Raw genomic sequence first — 27,168 nt, 5'->3', positions numbered from 1 at the left:
TGAACTTGGCAAAATTAGAAAAATTAAAAAATTAAAAAATAAAAGAACTAACCAAGAGGCTTTACCCAACAAGACAAATGAAAGCACACAATGATAGTCATATTTCAGTGACAATCTCCGTATAAAATGATTTTGGTATTATTTTACCGATGATTCCTGGATTTTGTGTATCACCTTCGACGTACATAAATGTTTTAGAATGATACAAAATCATAAAGATTACCTATTCTCTACCTGTTGCTAAAGTAGAGAATTGTTATAATAGGGAATGAAATGTTCATCATTATTTGATAGAAGATTGTAGAGCTTTCAAAATCTCATAAACAACCAAAGAAAAATCATTCGCATTGAAGTTTACCACATGCAACTCTTGCTCTGGTAAAGGTAGGTGTAGATAGATGATGAAAAGATAATGAGATAGATAGATAGATAGATAGATGATAACAACACGGGTAGTTTAGTAGGCAGTTAAAAAGCTAGGTAGAGAGACAGATGGTTGAATACACACGTATCTAAGAGAAGAAGCAGCTGAAGTAATCCACTCTGAGAATGTTTTAGAAACACATATACTCCCAAATACATAAGTAAGTCTGTAACGAACAAAAAGAAACAACTCAATGGTGGTGAAATGTCAATACTGAAAAGTGGAAATATTAGAATGAGTGTGTACGGGCTGAAATTGGCTGCAAATCTCAAGAGGAATTACACAATATCATTTACAGTGACCTCGAGATTTTAGTTCTTCTGAAGATAACTATTCTCCAGTAATTATTCTATAGGAATGTGTGGGATATTTATTTCCCCTGGATGTGTCATTTCTTTTTCTCCAGACTATCAATACTTTCCGCAATCAAAGAACACTTTCTTATTAGTGAAATGATAGGTGTGATATTTTCTGATAAAATATCTATGTCTATAAAATGGCTAGAAAGTAATGCCCACCTTTCCTTTGGGACCATTACATAGATTGTCTGTAGCTTGCACGTAATCTCCAGGTTTCCTGAAATATTGATTGGAGTAATGGGTTTTTGTTGATGTGTCAGTTTTCCACAAGACAAATAAGAGGTCTCTGGAACCAAACTGAATGCGCTGTGGAAGCTACTAATGAGGGGGTCCTTATGACAAGGAGATAAAGTTAGAGGGGTCTGGAGGTCTTCCAAATCATACTACTAAATCATCGACTTTTGCAATCAGTTGGCATCTTCAAAACCATATCCTGGGAGGTTCCCTGGTTGCTCCCTTTTCCACTTTCAAGCTAAGTCCAACAATTCACATTCCTACTTTTCTCTTCCTCATCCTACCTTTACTCATAATTTCACATGTCGAGCCTGAGATTCCTGTTCTCCTCGTCCCCTCTTAAACAAAGGTACTTTATCTTCTCAAATATGTTATTTCAACTTATAATTTCTTGATCAGAATTCAATGGCTGTCTAACAAGACCATATGCCACTCTTGATAGAGATATTTTGGCCCTGAGTCAATAATTCCTCAGCCTGGAGTCGATAAAAACATTCCAGGCATTTGGTCCTCCTATTTTCTGTCCCACAAGGGAACAGAAAGCAGTAAAACACATTGTTATTTAGAGATATTTCTCTGTACTGACTTGTGAAATGATGTTTTTACTCTTTTCTCCATATTTATTATCTGTCTAGACACTAAGAATATAGATATCTTTTATTCCCAGAAGTTGTCTGCTGAATATCAACTGCAGATTGTGTGTGTGTGTGTGTGTGTGTGTGTGTGTGAGATGTGGCTGTGGGTGTGTGGTATACATGTATATGCACTTATATATGTGCATACATGCACACATATATGTGTGTGTGGAGAGAGTTAAGGAGCAGCAGGGTAAATTATTCTTGTAATTGTAAATCCTAACACTTGATCCTGAGCTCAGCCTCTAGCCACTACTAAATTTCAGATCACATTAATAACATTGCTTTTCAATGCTTCCTTCTTAATCTCTCTTAATATCCCAGGAATAGACTTGTTAAATATTAAAAGGTTAAATTTCTCTACTGGGGGCAAGACAGAAGCCAGAGGAGAGAAATTCTGAGCGTAATAGTAAAGTCAAAGTTAATGATTCTCTGATTTCACAAAGGTTAAAACCCACATTCTCCATGTAACAATGCCTTAAAATGCTCTCCAGTCCTCATCAATCCTGACTCACTACCCACTCCCCCCACCCACAAATGAAATATAAACTGGTCAATATCAGGAGCTAATAATGGAGAAGTCATTTTATATTAAAGAATTGGGAAATTATTTAGTCTACCAACTTATAAATATGTCCTATTGGTGGTGAGTAGATATAATGTCACAATGTATTAATAGAATATTTCATTTCAGTGTTGATCTTGCTTTCTTGCTTTGTGAAAGGTTCATTTCTAACCCAATTTTGTTCACACATTTTGTCTCTTTCCTAGAATAAATGTCAGCATTTCTGCCTTATTGGTTTGCTAAAAGTGCTAGCTCTGCAATCACCAGTGTCCTAAGACTAATGCTTTACTGGACTTCAGGAACCATTTTATATAGTCATCACCATGTTCTGCTGTTTAAAAAAAGAAAAAGCCATGCCAACATTTGTATAGCATGCAGAGACCCAAAGAACCCTATGTGGTGCTTCTTATTCTGGTTTGGGCTATGTAACAGCTTCTGATGGATGAAAACCAAGCAAGTAATTTTGCTTTACCAAATATCTCTCAATGAAAATGATCATTCTATTTGCTTAGAGGAAAAGAAAGGAGGTCCAGGGGATTTTTTTTCAATGATATCTGTCTATTCACTTAATCTCTTACAAAATAAGCTTGCAAAAATCTGAGAGCTAATTGTGTCCACTCCCAGTATACACGTTTTATTTAAATACATCAATAAGCCACTCACCTGGGAAAAAACAATGTGACTTTAATACACAAACCTATATATGTCTATATGATCTTTGCCCATATGAATATGATCTTATTTTAAAAAACAGAAACAAGTGAATATTCAACTTTATACATTTAAACTTTCACTCAACCAAATATGAACACTTTTATATTTCTCATTGGAATCTCTATTACAATATAGCTTTTCTGATAAGGTTACATTAAAATATATTAAACTAGTTTGTTATTTTCAGACAAGTATGCTATTTCTAATTCTCATAATCAAAACAAAACAGTGAATATTATTTCATATAAAGGCATTAGTAGTGCCTAAGAAGGGAAAATTTTGCATATGGGATACTTTACATTTTTTGGCACAATCACTAATCCTGGTTTTATTACGTTTGATAAATAATTGTCTTTTTAAAGGAGAAATGTAAAATGACTGATGTCTTTATTTGAATTATTCTAAGTATGAAGTGAAATACGTTTTAGCATGATTAATTGCTATATATTTTACCCTTTCAAACTGTGTGTGCTCATTACATTTTGATTTCTACCAACTAGTTTCTGTTTCTATTATATTTTTATTTGTATCCAATTTTGAAATTGTCCATGAACAGGTACATGCATGCTCTAATTTATATTTTGTGTAGTTTAATTTAGCTTTTGTTTCTTTTATTTTTGATGTTTGCTCATTTAATGTCTGAAACTTACATTAGTGTAGGATGTAAGGTAGGCATCAAAATGTGAATAATCTACATCCTCTGGGAAGCTGTTCTGTTTTTTTAAGGTTTTTTTCTAGTTTTCTGAAGTTTAAAGGCCTCTTTGTTAATTCCTATTAATTAATATATGTTTACTTGACTTTTTTCAACCAATCAATATGTTTACTTCCTTTATAAGACTGCTTTTAATTAAATATTTACATTATTTTTACATTAACTTGGTATACATTATCTTTATACTCGTAGAGATTTTTGGCATTGTCAAAACTTTTATATACCTCAGTAAAATTTATATGAGTATTAGAATTTTCCCATTTTTATTTTCAAAGTTACCTATATTTTTTATTCCAGAATGGAATTTGAAACACATGATCTTTTTCCTGTTTTACTATATATAATTAAAATGCAAACATGCTGTTTTAATATACATATATTTAGTGAAATAATTTCTGTAGTGAAGCAGATTAACATATTCACCTCACATCGTTACTTTTGTGTGTCTGCAATAAGAGCACGTAAACTCTACACTCTCAGCAAATTTCTAGTATAAAATTATTAACTATAGTCCTTATGCCATATACTGGATCTCTATATGTATTCATCTTACATAACTGTACTTTTGAACCCTTTGACCTACATCTCCAGATTTCTTCTCCCTTCCTGCTCCTGTAACCACAGTTGTACTCTGTTTCTCTGTATTCCCTTTTTTAAAGATTTCTGAATATAAAAGGAGCATGATCTGGGCACAGTGGCTCACGCCTGTAATCCCAGCATTTTGGGAGGCTGAGGTGCGTGAATCACCTGAGGCTGAGAGTTCAAGACCAGCCTGACCAACATGGAGAAACCCCGTCTCTACTAAAAATACAAAATTAGCTGGGCGTGGTGGCACATGCCTGTAATCCCAGCTACTTGGGAGGCTGAGGCAGGAGAACTGCCTGAACCCAGGAGGCGAAGGTTGCAGTGAGCCGAGATTGTGCCATTGCACTCCAGACCGGGCAACAAAAGCAAAAATTCCATCTCAAAAAAAAAAAAAAAGAAAGGAAAAAAGGAGCATGCAGTATTTTTCTTTGCCTGGCATATTTCTCTTAGCATAGTACCCTCCAGGTTCATCTATATTGTTGCAAATGGCAGGATTTTTTTTTAAAGAATAAATAATATTCCTGTGTGTTATACATACATTTATACCACATATTAAGTATATAAATATATATACATACATTATATGTATATGTACACACACCTATATGTATATATACATATATATACATGTGCCACAATTTCTTTATTCATTTATCCATCAACAGACACTGAAGATTTTTTCAAATCTTGGCTACTGTGAATAATGCTGAAATGAACATAGGCGCTCAGATAGCTTCATGTGGTGCAGATATTTTTTAGGGTGTATTTCTTATTTGCAATTATTGTCATTATGTAAAATCATTTAAAAATGTTATCTATCCACATTTTCCTGTAATAAACCTGACGTGATCACATTTTAAAATATAATTTTTTTTTGAGATGGAGTCTCACTCCTGTCACCCAGGCTGAAGGGCAGTAGCATCATCTCAGCTCCCTGCAACCTCCACGTCCTGTGTTCCCAAGTAGCTGGGTTTACAGGCACCTGCCACCATGCCCAGCTAATTTTTTTTTTTTTTTTTTTTTTTTTTTTTTTTTTTTGAGACGGAGTCTCGCTCTTGTTACCCAGGCTGGAGTGCAATGGCGCGATCTCGGCTCACCGCAACCTCCGCCTCCTGGGTTCAGGCAATTCTCCTGCCTCAGCCTCCTGAGTAGCTGGGATTACAGGCACGCGCCACCGTGCCCAGCTAATTTTTTTTGTATTAGTAGAGACGGGGTTTCACAATGTTGACCAGGATGGTCTCGATCTCTCGACCTCGTGATCCACCCGCCTCGGCCTCCCAAAGTGCTGGGATTACAGGCTTGAGCCACCGCGCCCGGCCCAGCTAATTTTTTTGTGTGTATTTTTAGTAGAGACGGGGTTTCACCGTATTGGCCAGGCTGGTCTAGAACTCTTGACCTCAGGTGAATTTTGACTTGTAGTGTTGGAGAGTACTTGTGCAGATTAGCTACCTGGGTATATTGCGTGATGCTGAGGTTTGAGGTGTCATTGATCCCATCACTTAGGTAGTGAGCGCAGTACCCGACAGTTACTCTTTCAACCTTTGCCTCCCCCCTCCCTGCTTCCCTTCTCTAGTAGTCGCGGTGCCTACTGTTGCCATCTTTATCTCCAAGAGAACTCAATATTTAGCTCCTACCTACAAGTGACAACACGTTGTGTGTGGTTTTCTGTTCCTGTGTTAATTTGCTTAGGATAATGGCCTCCTGCTGCATCCAGGTTGCTAGAAAGGACAATATTTTATTCTTTTTTTATGATGGTGAAGTGGTTATCCAATCCACTGTTGATGGGCATCTAGGTTGATTCCGTATCTTTGCTATTGTGAATAGTGCTGCAATGAATGTGCAAATACATGTGTCTTTCGGTAGAATGATTTATTTTCTTTTGGATATATACACAATAATGGCATTTATTTATTTTTTTGGATATATACACAATAATGGCATTGCTGGGTCGAATGGTAGTTGTACTTTTTTTGAGAAATCTCCAAACTGCTTTCCACAGTGGCTGACCTTATTTGCATTCCTAGCAACAATGAATAAGCATTCACTTTACTCTGTAGCCTTGCCTTGTTGTTTTTTCACTTTTATTAATCGTCATTCTGACTGGTGTGAGATGGTATCTCATTGTGATTTTGATTTGCATTTCTCTGATGATTAGTGATGTGGAACATTTTTCACGTTTGTTGACTGCTTACATGTTTTCTTTGGAGAAATGTGTCTTCATGTCTGTTGCCCGCATTTTAGAGGAGTTATTTGTTTTTTACTTGTTGAATTAAGTTTCCTTCTTTCTTTCTTTCTTTTTTTTTTTTTTTTTTTTGGCAGAGTCTAGCATTTTTGCCCAGGCTGGTGTGCAGTGGTGCGATCTTGCCTCACCACAACCTTTGCCTCCTGGGTTCAAGTGATCCTGCTGCCTCAGCCTCCTGAGAGCTGGAACTACAGGCATAGGCTACCATGCCTGGCTAATTTTTGTATTTTTAGTAGAGATGGGGTTTCACTAGTTGGTCGGGTTTGTCTTGAACTCCTGAACTCATGATCCACCTGCCTCAGTCTCCCAAAGTGCTGGAATTACAGGTATGAGTCACCTCACTCGGCTGAATTAAGTTTCTTATAGATTCTGGATATTAGAATTTTGTTGGATGCAGAATTTACAAATATTTTTCCTCATTCTGTAGGTTGCCTGTTTACTGATAATTTCTTCTGCTGTGTAGAAGTTCTTTAATTTAATTAGGTCCCTCTTGTCAATCTGTATTTGTGTTGCAATTGTTTTTAAGGACTTATTCTGAAACTTTACTGAAATCTTTTATAAGTTCCGGGAGACTTTTGTCAGAGTCTTCACAGTTTTCTAAATATAGATTCATATCATCCATGAACAAGGACAGTTTAACAACATCTTCTTTACCTATTTGAATGCCTTTTATTTCTTTCTCTTGCCTGATTGCTCTAGTTAGGACTTCCATATTCTAAAAAATACATGATGAAATTTAAATTAATATTTCATTAAGAGTTCTGCCTCTATATTGATGAATTGGCCTAGGCTATAGATTTTACATTACATTTTATTTTTCAGATTTCATGGCAATTAAGAATATAATATAGGGAGAGTTGTTCTTACGTAACATTAATCAAATGTTTCCTTAATAGTTGAAATAGTTTTCTTTTAAATTAGCTTATATTTTCACCTTTAATTATAAACTATTCCTGAAAATATTTTAATTTCATTTTTCTCATTCTATCTTTGGACTCTCTCTTTATCTTTGATCTCTATTATAGGTTTATATTTTATATAAAATAGTCTACTGTTTTCAGCATTTTAGTCATAATATTACACATAAATTAACTTATAATGAATAATATTTATGGTCTGCACAATGTCTGTAAGGCCCTGTTGGGTTCTGAAGGTAACATCTCCACACCTAGTAATCCTGTTCCCGTATAGAAGATGATGAGGAAGGCAGTCAACTCTGCCTGGGGCTCAGAGCAGAGAGAGGCTGCTTTCTTTATTATACTAGGTAGAGATGTGTACATTTTACTGGTCATGTCAAACAAACAGATATTTATTTTCAATTTAATGATATAGTTCATCTCTTTTATTCTTATTAATGTTATTATCATTTTTTATTGTTTTCTTTTGTCCTACTATCAAGTTCATTAATTAACTTTTCCACATTATTGAATTAAATACTCAGGCTATTTTCTATTCTGTTTTATATAGAAATACAAAATTTGATGATGTTAATATTTCTAGGTGTTTGCAAAGTGTGCTATGTGCTATATAATTTGAAATATAGTATTCTTATTAATATTTTTAAAATACTCATTTTTCAAATACCTAAAATATACGGGGCTTAAAACCTAGATGATGGGTTGATGGGTGCGGCAAACCACCATGGCGCAGATAAACTTATGTAACAAACCTGTATGTTTTGCACATGTATCCTAGAACTTAAAGTATAATATAAATAAATAAGTAAATAAAATAAACAAAAATAGTTATGATTTCTTTCACCTGAGTTTTTCAAGAACATATTTTGGTGTTTGGTAAACAAATACCAAATACCAAAACACTTTCCTGTGTGCATTTGTGTGTGTGTGTGTGTGTGTATGTGTATGTGTGTTTTCCTAAGTTTATCTATAGATTTAATATAATCCCAGTTAAAAATAAGAACAGTTCCTATGTTAATACAAATTAGCTGATTTTACAATTTCCCAGGGTAACTTCTAAATTGCTGTTAGTTCAGGTCATTTGAGATAGACACAAATACAGTTTTAACACAGCCAAATATTCCATGTTCTCACTTACATGTGGGAGCTATATGATGATAACACATGGACACATAGAGGGGAGCAACGCGTACTGGGCCATTCAGAGGGTAGAAGGAGAGAAAGGATCAGAAAAAATAACTCATGCATACTAGGCTTAATTCTTGGGTGATGAAATAATCTGTACAACAAATCCCCATGACACAAGTTTACCTATGTTACAAACCTGCACTTATACTCTTGAAATTAAAATAAATCTTAAAAAATTATAATTTTGTTTGAGAAAGAAAATTTGGGGATGCTAGCCCTTTGCTACATACTACAAATGAGGAAATGTCTGCTGTTGTGAGTCATGTTATAGAATTTGTTAGTTATAGAATCCCTGGTAGTTACATATCCCCCATCCTTGCCTGCTCTTCTGAAACAGAAAATATCCCTATTACCACTATATTTTCCTACATGTCATCCTCACTTTTCCCCTTTTGGTGAATTCATAATTGAATGGATTCCTCATCATTTTTCTTATCTCTCCCTTTCCTACTCTTCTTTGGTATTACTGATTAATTTTTTCCAACCAATAAAAAATTAAATGAAACAAACACAGGTTTAAGAGATTTAGTTGGGGAAATTCCTTTATAGGTCAGTTAATGAGGCTGGAGACAGTCTTCTGTCTGTGATAAAGGTCAGACATTTGTGAGAGTGAGGCCAGATGGATAACTGAAGAAGAGGCTCAAGATTGCAGGACAGTTCTATGAAGGTTTTGGTCCGTACAAGGATGAATTCTCAAGCTGAAGTCATCCCTTGGAAGAATGCCACATTTTGCAGCAAAGGGGCTTGTAAGGGTCCCATTACCATGCTCAGCCAGCCATTTGATGAAAGTATGACCTTTGTGAGAATATGATTACAACTCCCAAAAGGAGGCTACTGAGACCTTTTTGTGGCCACCAACACTATGTCCTTGATGCAAAGATCTACTGCTCTATGTAGACTTATACAGCAGCTTCACGGTGTCTATGTTTTCTCTTCCTAAAGTGATGCTTAGAAGAGGAAGATTAGCAGAACAAAATACAACCCTTGTCATGTCACTGCATCTGATCTCTTGGTCACAACTGGCATTTATCCTCTTTCTCCCACACTATTTATTCAGACTTCCTCTCAACCTCAGATATTACCTTGGTAGATATTGATGGCTTGTCTGGTGCTGTAATCCAAACATTCATTTGTGATGTGTTTGAACCCTGGGCAATCATATGCTTCTCAAATCAGGGTTGTCGCACCTGCCCATTTCAGTTATAATGGCCCAGTTGAGTATACGAAGTACCTAAATGTATCACTCGGCTTCCACACATATGCCTTTTTGCCCTCATCGTGTTAAAAAAGCCATGATAGTGAATTAACTTTACATCTGCTGGTCCATGGGCACAATATCTAAAGAGATTCTTGCAATATTCCCTTGTAAAAGTGTGTCTTTTAAGGGAATCCATACCTCCAATTCTTCTAGAAGAAGAAGAACACAAAGTCCTCCAGTTGGGTAATTGGAAATTGCGGTAAATAGAAACTCTCCTGTTTCTATCTCTTGATTTCCAGACCCATATATCATTGTTATTTAAGATACAATACTACATAGATGTCTGTGATTTAATGCATATGCAGTCAATCTTCAGAATCCATGGCTTCTGTTTCTGCAGATTTAACCAAGCACTGATCAAAAATATTCAAAACAAATAAATACAGCAATTCAAAATAACACAAACAAAAGACGTAGCATAACAATTTACCTAACATTTACATTGTAGTATGTATTACAAGTAATCTAGAAAGAATTTCAAGTATAAAGAATGTTGTGAGTACATTATGTGCAAATATGACCCCATTTTATATAAAACACTTAAGCACCTACAGATTTTGGTATGGAAAAAGGACCTGAAACCAATCCTCTGAAGATACTGAGGGATGACTATATTGCATTCTAAAGGCTAGCATTCTCTCCTTTAGAATGCCACCTGCACACATGGACTCAGCTGTGCTTTTTAGAAGACCCTTCATATATTAAATGACGATAGCTTCTTCTGGATGGTGCAGTCTGTGATATGATCATTTGACACTGTGGACATGGGTCCACTTCTGTCCATTTTTTGCTATCATGTGGACGACTTGATTTGATTCGCTATCGTATAGGATGCCGTACCTATAGAGGCATTCCATAAGCATCGATGATACTACTGACTGACGTGCTGCTTTAAATAAAGGCAAAAATTCATAGATAGAGATAGTCATACTTTCAAAGAAAAATTACAGTCCCAGGATGTAAAAAGTAAGGTAGCCAACTTGCCATCGAGTGGCCATTGGTCTCTTGAGAAATACTACTCTATTTAGAGTTTAGCATTAAACTCTAACAAATTGCTAACAGGCTAGGCACTCACGTGTATCAGTGACTAGATTCACAGTGATAAGTGGGCTAGATTCACATTTATTCTGTGGATCCCACATACAGTGTCCATATGTTTCACCATGGCATTCCCTTCCTGTGCCCCTGTACCAGCATAGGAGAGATCAAAAACAAAGACTGGTTATTAACAACAGTCTTAAGTAATGCTGTCTTCTTGGTTGCTCAGTTCCTTCTCTCTGGTGACACTCCCTGGTGAGCAGTGATCTATAATATAAAAATCTCACTCTTTATGGCCCCCTCTATGTTCATCCACACTATTTTCACCAAGACTTCCAAGTATCTTCTTACTTCCAGGCACTTTGTTTTGTACACAAGGTGTATGAACAGATGCATTGCTTGCAGCTTTGAAATTGTGAATACTCTTCTCTTTACTGTCAGTTGAGACCATGCTGAAATGGGATTGAAGGGCAGCGACCACCAGTTTTCATCTTGCACCCACATACTGAGATAGACAACTCGTAAACCAAGTGCAGGCCTTTTTCTCCACCTGCAGATGGTTGAATGTGATCTCTTGCTCTCCAGTGCAGCCCAAAGTATAAACTAGTGAAGGGTCATAAAGAAACTGTTGGGTGAGAGGAGGGTCCGTGATATTCGCTCATATAGCTTACTTATTGTGCCTCCCTTCTTGTTCTATTAAGGCTTAATCCAGATACACCTTTCCTACTTATTATGGTAAAATCCTGGGCCTGACACAATTTGTGATTTATGAGGTCTTACAGAACTGGACTCATAATGGGAACTTTTGTATACACTGTCACAGAGCACTACAAACAAACATTCTGTCTCTGCTAGGGCTGTTTCTTAAAAGGGGTATAATTTCTTGGTGCAGATAGATGGACTTGTTCTCAAATTAAAAAAAAAATGTTGTGATGCTCTAATTGGGATTTGCTGTAAGCTCCATGTTGTATATTTTTCTGCTACAGATGACTCACCAAAGTATCTGCTGAATTGTATGACCCAACCCATAGAGCTACCCACAGTACAGCTTGGATCTTTCAAAAAGCCCTTTCCCAACCTGGGGCCCACTCAGAGTTGGCTGCCTTCCTTATTACTCACTGTATCATCCAGAGCAGGATTAGAATGGTGAGGAATTCAGAGCACAGTAATATGTCTTTCAGTTTAAAGAGGAAGTCACAGCACGCTCTTGGCCCCTGGTCTCCTAAAAATGGGTTAGGTTTCCAATTATTCATAGAATTTATCTCACTTTCTCTGGAGCTCATTTGTCTTACCGAGACAATCTTTTGCTTATCCTATCCAATTAGCATGGTTCCTCTGCTATAATTAATCATTATAATGTTAGTGGGATATTCAGGTTGTTCAGGTCTCTTCTGGCTATAACAGAACGTGAGCCAGTTAACAGAGCCCTGACACAGAACTGCAAGTAAATATTATTGCCTGTCCCAAGGGAATATGAACTTTTCCTGATGCTTTTTCTAAGTGAAATAGAAATCAGTCAAGAAATCAATGTGCAAATGCCATATACCTGAGGTCTTATCAATGTACACGAGCAATGATGTCAGGCCTGGGAGCACAGCCTCTCCTACCAGGTTGCTCCTTTGTTGCACTTATGTAACAATCATTCCCAGGATTCACCCAGTGGCTGCAGAGGTCAGAGAAGTGAATTAAACAGAGATCTAATAGAGACCACATGACACCCCTGTAGCTTTTTATACTTTAGTTGTGGTATGGGCTGAACTGTGTCCCCTCAAATTTATATGTTACAGTCCTTTCAATAGCAAAGAATGTGATTTTATTTGGATAAAAGGCCTTCAAAGAGGTATGTAAAGTAAAATAAGATTCTAGGGTAGGTCCTAATACAGTATGAACGTTGTCCCTATAGGAAGAAGAGATCTAAACAGATATGTGGTACACAGAGAAAAGATTGTTTGAGGACAGAGACAGAAGATGGCCATCTGCAGGTCAAGGAGAGAGGCCTCAGAAGAAATCAAACCAGCTAACACATTGATGTTGAACTTTTAGCTTCATGATTGTGAAAAGGTAAATTTCTGCTGTTTGAGCAACCTGACCTGTGGTATTTTGTTATGGCAGCTCTAACAAACAAAGACACGCCATGATAGTAAGTCTCTATCATTAGCCGTATCCATAAAATACGATGTGTGAGTTATCATTTTGGCTGGGGGAAGGGAGCCATTTCTATTCAGCGTTTCTCAGGGAGATAACTCTTATCCCAGAGGCCAATAAACTAATATGGGGTTTAAGCAAATTGTCAACTAAATCAATTCCAATTAAACATTTGGAAACTGAAGAAATAACCACTGAGTGGTTACTTAGACCCACTTAGTTGAATATCAGCCAAGTTCATATTGCAAGGATTGCATTATTACCTTGCGCTTCTCAGCTCTGACTCTACCAGGAGGCCCAGGATGATGCTTTGGGGCTCTAGGTATCAATGCCCACTTAGACTCTTTGTATAATAATATAAACTATCCGGATATGCCACCTTACTAGAGGGGTCTTCTACTCAGGGACACAGATCCTTCTTCAGTCCATGGTTGCTGGGTCTGGAAATAGGCTGAAGCCTGAGAACGGAATGAAGGAGTATGACTTTTTGTTTGGGTGCCTGCCATTAATCTCTTCTTCCTAGGTTCTTACCTGTTACCTCTTACTATGGGCGTGGGTCCACTTCTGTGTTTGGTAGATTGTTGTTGGCTACATGCGTACTTTGTTCTTAGAAACTTCATCCACGCTTTTTGAACCATTTTCTCAATTCTCTGTGCATCAAGCTTACCTATCTTTATGGTGTGACCTTATGGTTTCTGGTGTTCAGGCTCTCATCACTAGGCTTCTTGGTGGCCTTGTCATTCCTTGAGTTTTAACAATTCCCACTTATGTAAATGCCTCTCCTTTCATTGGTTCTGATGTTTGGATAATTGCTGCTATTGAACTTCTTAGTGGTGCCACTTCCCCTATCCCTGGTGCATTCCTGAAGGCCTTAGTGAATTGTGCATGCATTGACCCTTCCTGTGGAACATAATCCTTGGGTGGCTTTTCTGGGTTTATATAATATTCCTATTTTAGCATTCCAAATTCCCTTAGCCTCTTTATTCTTTTGACACCACTCACCTTAGATATGTTTCTTTTCTAGCCTTCTCGGAACCTCTCTAGTGGTAAATTTGCCCCATCCACTGGATTACGTGCCAGATATCTCAAAAAATTCCCCTATTTCAGTGAATTAATATTTAATCTACATTTTGCCCTTCTTAATATGGCACCTTTATAATCCAATCAATTCATACACTCTGGTTACCTACTGAAACACACTATTTCACTTTTGTAGCTCTGTTAGTGAATAATGTATTTCCTCCGTCATCAAGTCTAGCATATATTCAGTAATGTTATGTTGGGATTTAATCCTAGCTATTGGATTCTAGCTACTGGAGCTTGATGTCAGGAGAGGAGGTGGGGAAATCTTATTGGTGGGACACCTATTGACTTAACAAAGAGAAGTGTCTGCAGTATCGACCAACACTGGGTATGCTTTTGTTCTTACTAAGAAGCTATCAGCTCTACAAGTTCTGAAGGTATTTACCCCTCTCATGTTGCAAGAGCACAGGAGTTTCCAACCACAGCCCTGATTTTAACATGACAGACCTGCTTTGAGCATTTATATTTCACATGTAAATATCTCTGAAACTCTGTGACTCAAACTATTGATTCTTCAGCTTGTTGGGCCATCATCTATTCTTTTACAGAGGATAAAGGGTCTAATATTTAGCTTATAACAATTAATGGTCTGGGCACGATGGCTCATACCTGTAATCCCAGCACTTTGGGAGGTGGAGGTCAGTGGATCACCTGAGGTCAGGAATTAGAGATTAGCCCGACAAATATGATGAAACTCCATCTCTACTACAAATACAAAGATTAGCTGGGTGTGGTGGTGGCGTGCACCTGTAGTACCAGCTACTCAGGAGACTGAGACAGGAGAATTCCTTGAACCCGGCAGGTGGAGGTAGCAGTGAGTTCAGATCACGCCATTGCACTCCAGCCTGGGCAACAGGGCAAGACTCCATCTCAAACAAATAAACAGCAACAACAACAAAAACAATGTTCCACAGCAGGCATCAATTTGACATAATAATAATGAGTCTAATCCACCGCTTATGTAATAATCACTGTTTGCCCCATATTTTTCAAATGCCTAAACTATTGCACCCCAAGTGGCAGTTTCTCAAGCTAGATATTTTCTCAAGTCACCTGTGTACATGAGAATTCTTTAGCAATTTGGTCACCACCTTTTTCCAGAAGCTATCAGTCACTATGTACTACTGAGAATGGCATTTTATTGGCTTCCAGGTGTGAATGAATGAGTCAGTGCCAAATCCCTATCCTGTGGTCTATTTCCCTGGATCTTCTGAGAAGGAGGAAACAAAGATAGGAGTACATGTACAGGAGAGTTATATACATGGAAATGACTGTGAAGAATAACCAGCTAAAATATAAAGAAGGCAGGGAGAGCCACCTAATACTAGTAGGTGTTCATCAGTGAAGGACAGGGGAAAGGAAGGAGAGTTGGATAGGAAGAAACACAGACTGCAACACAGTTTCAAAGCAGGTGCAGCCAGGCTGAAAGGGAGCCATGGGGCCCACATCTCCAATTGGTAGCATCTCATGTCTTACAGGAATGAAACTTTATTAGGCTGGGTTGCTTCTAGCCATTGTCTGGGAGAAGCCTTTGGAAAGTGGGACCACAGTGTGAAAGTGGTGATGGATTCAGAAAGGCAGAAGCAGGGACCATCAATCAGTAGTAGCAGGAGATCTGAGAGGCATATTTTCATGGCTTTCCAAGATTCTGTCTAATGTTCAATAGAAAACTGTTTAAATTGGAGTGTCCTCCATTCTCCCAGAGTCCTTTATTCTCTTTTTTGATTAAAGACATTTTAGAGAAGCCCTACTAAGTTTTTTTTCTACATATGTCCTACTTTGTCTTGAAGAGAGATGCTATAGCATCATCCTTTCTCCTGTAGAGCTGGTCTCATTTTCAGACAGAAGTGTCCAGGTCCTAAACCGGCTTTTGTCTGGAAACCTGGCAAGGAATTACAACTTTTTGTTTTATTAACTTTCTTCAATCTTTAGAGAATCTATTTTTTATTTTCTTTTGTTAAACCAAATTAACAATAGTGCCTTTAAGGTCTGTTAACCTTCTCCATAGCTCTCTGCTGCCCAAACCCCCTGGCTGCTTCTCTGACCTTATTATACATTAAAATATTTGCCTCCTTTTGACTCTGAATGACCCACCCTATATATTTATCAAGTCCTATTATCATCATTGCTGTCAGTAAGGCCGGTTTTGCAATAGCATTTCCTCCATCAAGCCTGGCCAATAGACAAAAGTTAACTTCTTAGTGATGAGAGTAAAAAAAAATTTCTAGATCCTATTACATTACTGAAGATTTTTCAGATGACATGTAGATGAAAATATTCAAGTAGTAGCTTATTTTGAATATATTCCTTTTACTGTCCCTTTAGTGGCTATCTCTCTATTTTGTCCCTGACATCATCAAACTATGTTTATGTTCTCCACAGCTCTCTGCTGGTCAAGTCTCCTTGGCTACTTCTCTGATCTTGTTATACTTAAAATATTTATGTCATTAAAATACTTTCTTGTTGATCTTAAGTAAGCAGGAGAGAAAAACTGAGTGAATTTATATGACAAATTATAATCAATTGATTGACAAATTCTTAAATTATGACTTTTCAAATGAAAAAGATAAATACGTAATGCTAAGTCAACTTGAAGTTATTGAGAATGTTAAAAAATATGATGTCTGAAGGATTCAGATTTAGACATGGTATTATATTTAGAAATACATATTCTGATGAATTATAAGATATAAGAAAATGTCACCAACCATTTGAAAAGTAGTTTTTAAGTCCTGAATTGGTATATTCCTTAAAAGTCTCAGGACAGGGCAAGCTGACCATTAGGTGAAGTGGATCATTACTCATTGCAGTATATTTGATCTATATTTACGAGTTTAGTGCCACTTGCTCAGTTGCTGCTTCTTGAGATTTGGTAACTTGCTGTCATAATATTAAAAGCTTATTTTTTAAAAAAATATTAAAGATAAGCACCTAAGAAGTTCATCAGAAGCAATTCACAAATGTGTCAATAGACAGAGAGATAAATGGTATCAAACTATATTGAACTTTCTATGACCCATTGGACTTTCTTTTTTTTTTTTTAATTGCATTTTAGGTTTTGGAGTACCTGTGAAGAATATGCAAGATTGTTGCATAGGTGAATACATGGCAGTGTGATTTGCTGCCTTCCTCCCCTTCACCTGTATCTGGCATTTCGCCCCATGCTATCTCTCCCCAACTCCCCACCCCCTGCTGTCCCTTCCCTATTTCCCCATAACAGACCCCAGTGTGTAGTGCTCCCCTCCCTGTGTCCATGTGTTCTTATTGTTAAACACCCGCCTATGAGTGAGAACATGCGGTGTTTGATTTTGTGTTCTTGTGTCAGTTTGCTGAGAATGATGTTTTCCAGGTTCATCTATGTCCCTACAAAGGACATGAACTCATCATTTTTGATGGCTGCATAACATTCCATGGTGTATATGTGCCACATTTTCCCTGTCCAGTCTATCATTGATGGGCATTTGGGTTGGTGCCAGGTCTTTGCTATTGTAAACAGTGCCGCTATGAACATGCATGTGCATGTGTCCTTATAGTAGAACGATTTATAATCCTTTGACCCATTGGACTTTCTTTCGAGTTTTGTATCTTGGCCACAACTTATTTGGAGACATTGAGCAAGTCACAGTTACTTTTAACCCCCATTTTCTTATTTTAAGGTAGAGCTTCTTTTATGCCCCTTCATTCTACATCACTCTTTACTCATTAGTTTTACTCCTCTTCCCACCCTTGCTGGTAAAAAGTATATAAGGGTATTGAAATTTAACTCTCCATCATCCAGTTTCAATCCAGTATATGCCATTTCATCTCTCAGTATATATTTACTGTTTTTATCTTCCGATTTTCATAAAATCTACTGACTGCCAGTCACTTTGTATATTGTATTACACACAGTTCCTTGTGATATGGAGCACCTTCTGATTTTGGTCTTCCCTATTGAAAAAGTTTTCACAAATCTAGCAGTACCTTCATACTTTAGTAAAAAATCAGCTGTTATATTATCAGATATTGTATAATCTATTTGTGAGATTTGTGAGATATGTTTTTAAAGGTTGTATTATGATCTTGTTTCAGTGATATAATAGGGACAGATTAACTTACAACAATAGATGGTACATCTTGCTTCACATTTCTCACAGACAATAACTCAGAGACCGTCGCTGCTGTATTAAGAGAATATTGATGTGCTAAGAGCAATTCACACACATTTTGCTGTGTGGAAAAAAAGTCACCTGTAAACACAAGTAATTACCCTGTAACTTATCAGTGGTCTCTTCTTGGACCTATTGTATCAGTAAACCACCAAGTGTCTTTTGGGTTTGGGTTTACTGTTCAATTGTAATACACACACTCTCTCTTTCTCCATATATATTTATATATATTAAATATGTGTTTCAATATATATTTTAGTGGATATGTTTCAAAGATTTCTCACATATCCTGGCCCAATAATACTTTTCATTTCTATTTCTGATTGTGTGTGTATGTGCGAACTGAATGAGATTTTGACACTGAGCAGGAAGATAACAGGATTTAATCAATTGGAAATATAACAATCTTGGTATTTAGTGGTCCTTTTCACTATTTAGTAATGTAATGTTACCAGAAAATGAGTTATGTCTAGCCTCATAATCTTACTATTATAGTTACAGAGTATGTTACTTAAATACAAGATAACTTTAATAATTAAAAATCATTTCTCAGCTACTGACTTAACAAATAGTAATTTTACAGAAACAAAAAGTTTGATTGAATTGTGATGGGATATGCCACCTAAATGTGGTACAAAATTACTCCAACACTAAAAATGTTTGTCATTAAAGAGGAATCTTATGTTTCTTGTGTGTCTAGGAGTAGCTATATTTTATGTGAAACAGCTTTCAAATATGTGGACACGGTTTGAAAAGATCATTCGTAAATACGCATAAGCTTTGTGAACTTGTTTTAGACCACGATTTCTCACCTTTGGCATTATTTACATTTTGGGCTTGGTGATTGTTTTTGTAGTGCAGCATCTGCACTGTTCATTATAGGATGTTTAATAGCAGCCATAACCTCTGTCTGATAGATGCCAGTAGCAGCAATCCAACTCTGACAAGCCATGGTGTCTCCATTTACAAATAGTCTTTAGCAGACCAAAACCAGCCAGGTTAAGAATCACTGCTCCAGACATATTTATATACATTTTTCAACTGAGCCATAATGGGAAATTATTTCTCTTTGAATCTATCATCATGCTTTTATCATATGTAAGATGCAGACATAAGCAAAAGAGAGAGTGATTCAGTAGGGAGAAAATGGCAAAATATTTCCATGAAAATTAGATTTCTCATCTCAGAAGGGAGTTGTATATATTTTGAAAACATTTCTAATTATTTTAACTGTCACTCATTATATGTTGCCCACGATCTGTTTCTCTCTAGAGATTTGTTGACTTTTAACCCTGAAATAAAATTAAATATTTTTTATTAACAAAGCTCAAGGACCTGTGTGCTATTTCAGGTCCTCTGAGTAGTATTTGCCATGTTAACATCAGATGTGCAAGAGGTTTATAGGGAAAAATGTCTGTAAAGGAAAAGGAGGAGGCAGCTGGAAGAAGCAAAGTGAATCTCCACACCAAGATGCACATCTGACTCCTGCAAAGGAAAGAGGAAATAAAGGAGGCTTGATAAAAGGATTCTCAAACAGATCTAAGTTTTCTGCTAAGTAATTGTGAAAGTTACCATTTAGAGGACTCCTGCATCTTACAGAAATAGACCTGTCTCAGTATACTCACTATAATTAGTCATGGGCTGCGAGGTGCCTTAGAGAAAAGTGTAGACTGAACACGATGTGGGGGAAAGAGTCAGAAGACAGCACCTGGTGCCATTTGTCTGTGATGCTGCTTAGGCCTCATCAATTTCTCTCTCAAGCTCCTCAATGCACATTGAAGTGCTATCTTTTTTTCTGATAAAACCTGTGTCTTTATTTTTGGAGGAGAAGAGGAACAAGAGTGTTGAAAAATTAAATACTTTAAAAAATATTTATAGAGGTAAATATCCAGAGTTGCACTATCTCACGCAACAGCCATTAGAAACGGGTGACTATTTAAATTAATTAGGATTAAATATTATGAAACATTTAGTTCAGCAGTTGCAGTAACTACATTTCAAGTACTGAATCACCATATGTGGCTAGCAGATACTGTATTAGAAAACACTGACTGATAATGCTTCCATCATGGTAGAATTTTCTATTAGACAGCAGTGATCTAGAGAAATGGAAGCAAGATGGTCTACGTGCCTCAGCCTTCCAAAGTGCTGGGATTATAGGCATGAGCCACCACACCCAGCCTGTAAATGTTTTTAAATTGTTACATTTTCTTGCTACATGAAAACTTTTATTGATATATAACATCCTTTGTCTTTTGAAGCTTTTTTGATTTAGTCTATTTTGTCTGATATTAATGTATCTATTATCTCTCAGTTACTTTTTGCATAAAATATTCTTTTATATTCTTTAACTTTCAACCTTTATGTATCTTTGGATCTAAAGTAAATCTCTTGTACACAGTGTAGTTGGATTATTATTATTTTTTTAAATTTATTCTGCTAATGTCTGCCTTTTAACTGGAGAGTTTAATCAATTTACATTTAAAGTTCACTGATTGGAATGGACTTTCACCACATTGCTGTTAGTGTTATACATATTTACAGTTTCTTAGTCTCTTGTTTCTTGCATTACTGTCTTCTGAATTTAGCTATTTTTTTGTTGTAAAATATTAAATCCCTTTTTTATTTCCTTTTGTGTATATTTCTTAGCTAGTTTATTTATATAATTTACCAGGGAAATTACATAAAATATCATAAAGTTTTAACACTTCAATTTGAATTTATACCAGTTTAACTTAAATTAAAAATTATATTTTTATATATTTAGTTTTCAAGAACATAAACTTATAATTTCATAATGCTTTAATCTCTTAAACTATATATATATTAAAATATGGACTTACCAACCAAAGTTTCAATAATACTAAGTTTTAGACTAATTTTTTTGAAATAAATGCAAGTCTTTTAAATTATGCAGAAAACCAAAGGTGTATTTATACACCACTGTTATAGTAACACCAGTTTTTACAATTACCCATGTATTTGCCTTTGCTGGGATCCTTATTTCTTCATAAGGCTTTGAATTACTTTCTAACATCCTTTCATTTCAACCTGTAAGATTCCCTTTGCCATTTCTCACAGACAAGTCTTTTGAAAATGAACTCTATCAGCTTTTGTCTATTTAGAAATGTCTTTATTTCTCCTTTACTTTTAAAGGACAGGTTTTCTAAATATAGGATTTTTGCTTGTCAGATTCTTGTTGTTTTGTCTTTTAGAACATTTAATATATCAGCTCGCTCCCTCTTAGCTTCTAAAGATATTGATGTAAAATCTGCTTATGTTAAGGATCCCTTGTACCGGTTAAGTCCTTTTCTCTTACTGCTGTTAGGATTCTCTTTGTCTTTACTTTTGACAGTTTGATTATGTATTTCAGTGTGTCTCTATGAGTTCATCTAATTGGAGTCATTGAGCTTCTTGGATGTTTATATTCATGACTTTCATCAAATTTGGGAAGTTTTCAATTATAATATCTTCAGATAGTTTGTAGGTTCCTTTCTTTTTCTCTTCTTTTTCTGGGGCTCTCACAATGCATGGCCTTGATGGTGTTTCACAGGTCCCTTAGGTTTTGATCACTTTTCTTCAACATTTTGTTTGTTTCTATTGTTCAAGCTCTGTTGTTCCTACCGTCCTATTTCCAAGTTCACTGATTCTTCTGCCTGTTCAAATCTGACTTTGGATCTCTCTAGTGAATTTTTCGTTTATATTTTTGTACTTTTCAGCTCCAGAATTTCTGTTTGGTTTGTTTTTAGGTTTTCTATCTGTATGTTGATATTTTCACTTTATTCTTACATCACTTTCTTGATGTACTCCATAGTCTTCCTTTTCCTCTTTGAGCATTTTTAAGAAAGTTGTTTTAATTTATTTGACAAATAAACTTATAATTAAGTCTTTTTCATGGACAATTCCTGTTATTTTATTTATTTCATTTGCATAAACCATATATTTTCATTTATTTGTGCACCTTGTGATTTTTTTCATAGTAGTTGAAATCTGGACATTTGAATCTAATAACGTAGTGACTAGATTTTATATCCTCCTACCTTCCCTAGGGTTTGCTGGGTTTTGGTTGTTGTTATTGTTGTTTTTTAAATTGTTGCATGTTGTCTCTGTGCCAAAGATCAGACTGAGGTATACACTTAAGGTATTTTCAGGTCTTTCTGAACCTTTGCCTTCCCATAGGCATGTTCAGTGACTTTCTAATTTTCCCATTGTATGCAGTTGCTTTTAAAGGTTCTGGTGTTCAAGGTTTGGTTTTCAAAAGGGGTATGAGAGAAAATAGAGATGGAAACAAACCAAAAAACATATAGGCCCTTTAAATACCATGAAAACTGTTTCAGATGGAGTGGGTGAAACTTGCCACAATGCAGGGAGATGCAATACAACAAATGCCCCTTTTTGTCTAGACCTCTGTGAGATCTGTGTAAAATAGAGCACAGACCTCTGGTACTTGGAAGACAGGGTCTTTTTTCCCCCACCCTGACTCTGGCAAGATTTGTGTAACCTTCTCCAAAAACATGTTCACAGCTGATCCTGGGGCAAAAGGGTGGGGGATGGATGGCAGCTACTATGCTAAAAGGTGATGCTGACTGAAATTAACTTCAATTTATCACATATTCCTTTCTAGGAACGTGCAAGGCTCTATGAACTCTAGAGTTCCAAAATAAGTTACACCAGACATATTCTGCCTGTACAATTATTGTTTAGGTAGGGTCACAGATTTTAGATGCTTTCTATTCCACCATCTTCTATGAATTCTTGACAGTTCATTTTTAGTTAAGAAAATATAATGGAAATATTAGATATAGGAACACTAATAATTGCCACTCTTTTACCTGTATACTAGACATGCAGTATTTTACTTAGTACATAGATTACTGTATAGAAGCCTTAAAAAAGAACCTATGAGACTGACTATAGTTTTATCATTACTTTGCAGATAAAAACATTAAGAAAATAAAATAGAAGATCCAGTTTTTAAATCAAGGTGAAGTTTTTTCCAAAGTCTATACTCTTATTTATGGATATAGTGTAGATATCCTGGTTCAGAACTTGCAGACTGGATGATGTTTATCAGTAAGTCTCTGATCTGCTTATACTAAATACATTAACTGAATTGGGTGCTATGTTGGTTATTTTCAAGAAATGCAACAGTAGTGAATAATGTCAATTAAAGAGTATATGGCCATAAAGAGTGAATAATGTCAATTAAAGAGTATATTGCCCAAAGCTTCCTTTGACCACTAAGTGTGTGCTAAATGTCCATTACAGAGATTCTGTTTTGCAATGATAGCATTTCTCATCCATATTATAGCAGGATATTTGCATTTTTGTCTCATCTACATCTTCAGATACTAATCTAGCAATAGGGATGAGTGTCGCACAGTGCAAGGAATGTAATAAGCAAGAAGCAAATATTTATTGATCACAATTGAACTAAGCAAATGAAGTCCTTACTGTTTTTCCAATTATTAGCTAACAGAAACTTTGTGAAGTATATCTTTTTATGTTTGAGAGATATATACTTAGCTTATTCTATTTTGCTACCTCATTAAAACCAGAGATATGAGTTGACTCCTGAAAATTCAAAATTCAAAATATTTTAAAGCTAAACACTATTTTTGAAGATATGTATCTGTATTACTATCTATCTGTCCATTTATCTACCTGTGTTGGTCTGTAGGATTTTGAGGTTTTCTGAAATTAGACCCAAGATTGGATAGTTTTATAACCTTCAGTAAATTCTTATTTGCATATCACACATTGGGGAACAAAATGTAAAACCACCTGTCTTAGTCCATTTTAGCTGCTATAGTTACCGCTGACTGCATAATTTGTAATAAACATACATTTATTTGGTTCACAGTCTGGAGTCTGGGAAATCCAAAAGCATGATGCTGGCGTCTGGTTAGGGCCTTCATGTTGCATCATCTCTTAGTGCAAGGCAAAAGACCAAGTGAGGGCAACAGCAAGTTAGCAAGAGAGAATGAAATTTGCTTCTGTAACAAACCTGCTCTTGTGATAAAAAACTTACTCCTACAATAAGGGCTTGCGTCCATTCACAGGGGCAGAGCCCTCATGACTTAATCACCTCTTAAAGATCCCACCTCTCAACAGTATTTCATTGAGGATTAAGTTTCTAACACATTAACTTTCAGGAATACATTCAAACCATAGCACCACCTAATGGTGCAAATTCTGACCCTTAATAAACTGAAGAGTGGAATTGTGTTTAAGGCTAAAGGACTCAAATTTAATTCAATTTTGCTTAGAGTGATAAGAACACTGATTCAAATTACATAGATGTTTTACGTAGGCAAAGAAAACCCGGCCCTTTGCAGACAAAGCAAATAAGGATCTTTCCTAATTGAATGAACATGGAAAATGAAAAAACATCCACCTAGTATGCTATTTAATTATAGTTATTTAAATTAAAGTATATTCACTATAAACTTGAGTGGCATAAATCTGACTTTTAAAAATGTATGCCACAACAGAATGTTCAGATGTCAAATAACAATTGCCTTAAAGTCAGAAAAATCTTTCACATAGCAAAGCAATAGTAAAATTTCTATTATAATCAGTCATTTCACAAAGTATTATAGAGTATAATTATGTAGATACCTACTTTTGTGTTTAATTTCACCACTTGTCACCAATAGCATGAGTCTTTCAACATCATTGTAAAGAAGTACATGTTCCAGAAGACAACAGAACAACAATTTGAAACATGAATATCGAGTGTTATGCTGGAAGAAAATGCTGTCAGATTTTAGCAGGACAGTGAAATGAGCTGGATGAAACACAGACAGGCACAATGACATCAGAAACATATATTATGAAATAAGAAAGCAAAGAGTTGTAAATTAGATGAGACTTTAAAAATGCATGAAGGATAATAAAGTCAGAAATTCAGAAAACGAACAATGCAAGGGAATTAAAATACACAAAATTAATGTAGATAATATGTTAAGTCGAAAGACTATTTAAAAATTCTGCAATAATAGTCAAGATGGAAGTACTATGCACATATTTTCCTCAAAATAATATTACTAGTTAGAAATCACAAGAAAGTGCTTTCTATCTAGGAGGGAGAAGATGTGATCTTTTTAACGAAGAGGAAAAAGACTTCAAGAAAGATTATTACTTCATGAAGTGCACAGAAACATCTTGGTTCAAATACTGATGCAGATATCTTTTGAGAAACAGAGAGAAGAAATTGGTCACTGGAGGGTTTGCTATGGGAAAAATCATTCTATTTTTTCTACTAAATGATGATTCAAGTTCACTTACAGAGAACAATGAAACTTCTACTGAAACATATCTTCAAGAAATAAAGTTACATAATTGCTTTGATATAAGCAAGAAATCCTGTAAATAAACTATTTTGCTTTCTCTAATTTTATTTTAATGCAGGATTGAGAAAAATTGGTCTTTTTTTTCTGGCAGAAAAAAGTTTGTTTACAGATGATGAATCTTCACCTTTAAAGTATATGGAAACGTTACATTTGTGATTACATGATGATATACATTAAAATGCTTAAGAAAAATGTAAGGACTAAATAAATGAAATGATGTTTTCTAATGACAAATTGTTAAGCATTTATTAAGACAAACTTTAGATTAAAATGTATAATATGGGATTCCTCCCTTGGATCCCTCCCATGGCAGCGTGGGAGCTCTCTCCTCTCTCTCTCTCTATGTCTAATAAGTTTCTCTCTGCTAAAAAAAAAAAAAAAAAAAAAAAAAAAAATTGTAATACATATTAGGTTAACTAAACCTTAGACTACGGCCCCAGGTAACTTAACAGTTTAAAGTTACAAAATAGAAGAAAGTGAAATAAATGCCCTTAATTTTCTAGAGGACTTTCATAGAGAGAAAAGGATAAGGAGAGGTTGGTTTTAATTTGCATTTATAAATGCCCTATTAATAAAGGTGTCTTAGGAAGTTCTGACTACTATAACAAAGTACTGTAGACTGGGTGGCTTATAAACAAACGTATTTCTCATAATTCGGGAGGCTGGATGTCAGAGATGCTGGTGTTAGCATGGTTAAATTCTAGTGAAGTCAGTTTTCTTGAGTTATAGACTACCAGCTTCTTGTAAACTTTCATGGGAGAAAGATGGCAACAGCGCTCTCTGGGGTCTTATTTATTTATTATTTGTTGTATTTACTTTTTCAATTTAGGAATATCTGACAATTGATGATTGTATATATTTAAGGTTTACAATTTGATGAAATATATATATGTATGTATATATGTATATTCATATATAGTAAAATAATCACTATAACCAAGTTAGTTAACATCCACCACCTCAGATAGTATCATATTCTTTGTTACTCCTTTATTATTATTTTTAAATATATTTCTTATTTTGATGTGGTGAGAACACTTAAGATATGCTCTCTTAAGCTCAGAATGATGGCTCATGCCTACAATCACAACACTTTGGGAGGCCGAGGCTGGTGGACTGTCTGAGCCCAGGAGTTTGAGACAACTCTGGGCAACACGGCAAAGCCACATCTCTACAAACAAACAATACAAATATTAGCCAGCAGTGATGGCAAGCACCTGTAGTCCCAGCTACTCAGAAGGCTTTGAGGTGGGAGGATCACTTGAGCCCAGGAAGTCAAAACTACAGTGAACTTTAAATGTGCCACTGAACTCCAGCCTGGCTGAGGAAAGTAAGACCTTGCCTCAAATCAATAAATAAAAAGATACATTCTCATAACAAATTTCAATAATAGAGCAAAATATTATTAATATTATTCACATTGTTTTACACTACATATTAAAAATGAGTAAAACACGTGAGTAGACAATTCTCAAAAGGAGACATACAAATGGCCAACAGGTAAGTGAAAAAGTTCTCAACTCAGTTACCATCCAGGAAATTGGATGAAAAGCACAGTGAAACATC

The 27,168-nt window shown here is 35.7% G+C and overlaps 1 long non-coding RNA gene across 1 annotated transcript; it reads left to right on the top strand.

Annotated features, from left to right (window-relative positions):
• The first annotated feature begins 12,816 nt into the window (after window positions 1-12,816).
• On the top strand, window positions 12,817-23,231 carry LOC135273414 (uncharacterized). The gene is made up of 3 exons (XR_010341212.1): window positions 12,817-12,932; window positions 17,155-17,196; window positions 23,184-23,231. It is a non-coding gene; the product is annotated as an uncharacterized LOC135273414 (long non-coding RNA).
• The last annotated feature ends 3,937 nt before the right edge of the window (window positions 23,232-27,168 follow it).

The sequence above is a fragment of the Aotus nancymaae genome, unplaced genomic scaffold (genome assembly GCF_030222135.1).
Source record: "Aotus nancymaae isolate 86718 unplaced genomic scaffold, 86718_ANA_hifiasm-v0.15.2.pri h1tg000001l, whole genome shotgun sequence".
Taxonomy (NCBI): Eukaryota; Metazoa; Chordata; class Mammalia; order Primates; family Aotidae; genus Aotus; species Aotus nancymaae.
Note: the sequence above shows the minus strand (reverse complement) of the source record. Positions and strands in the feature narration are given on the sequence as shown.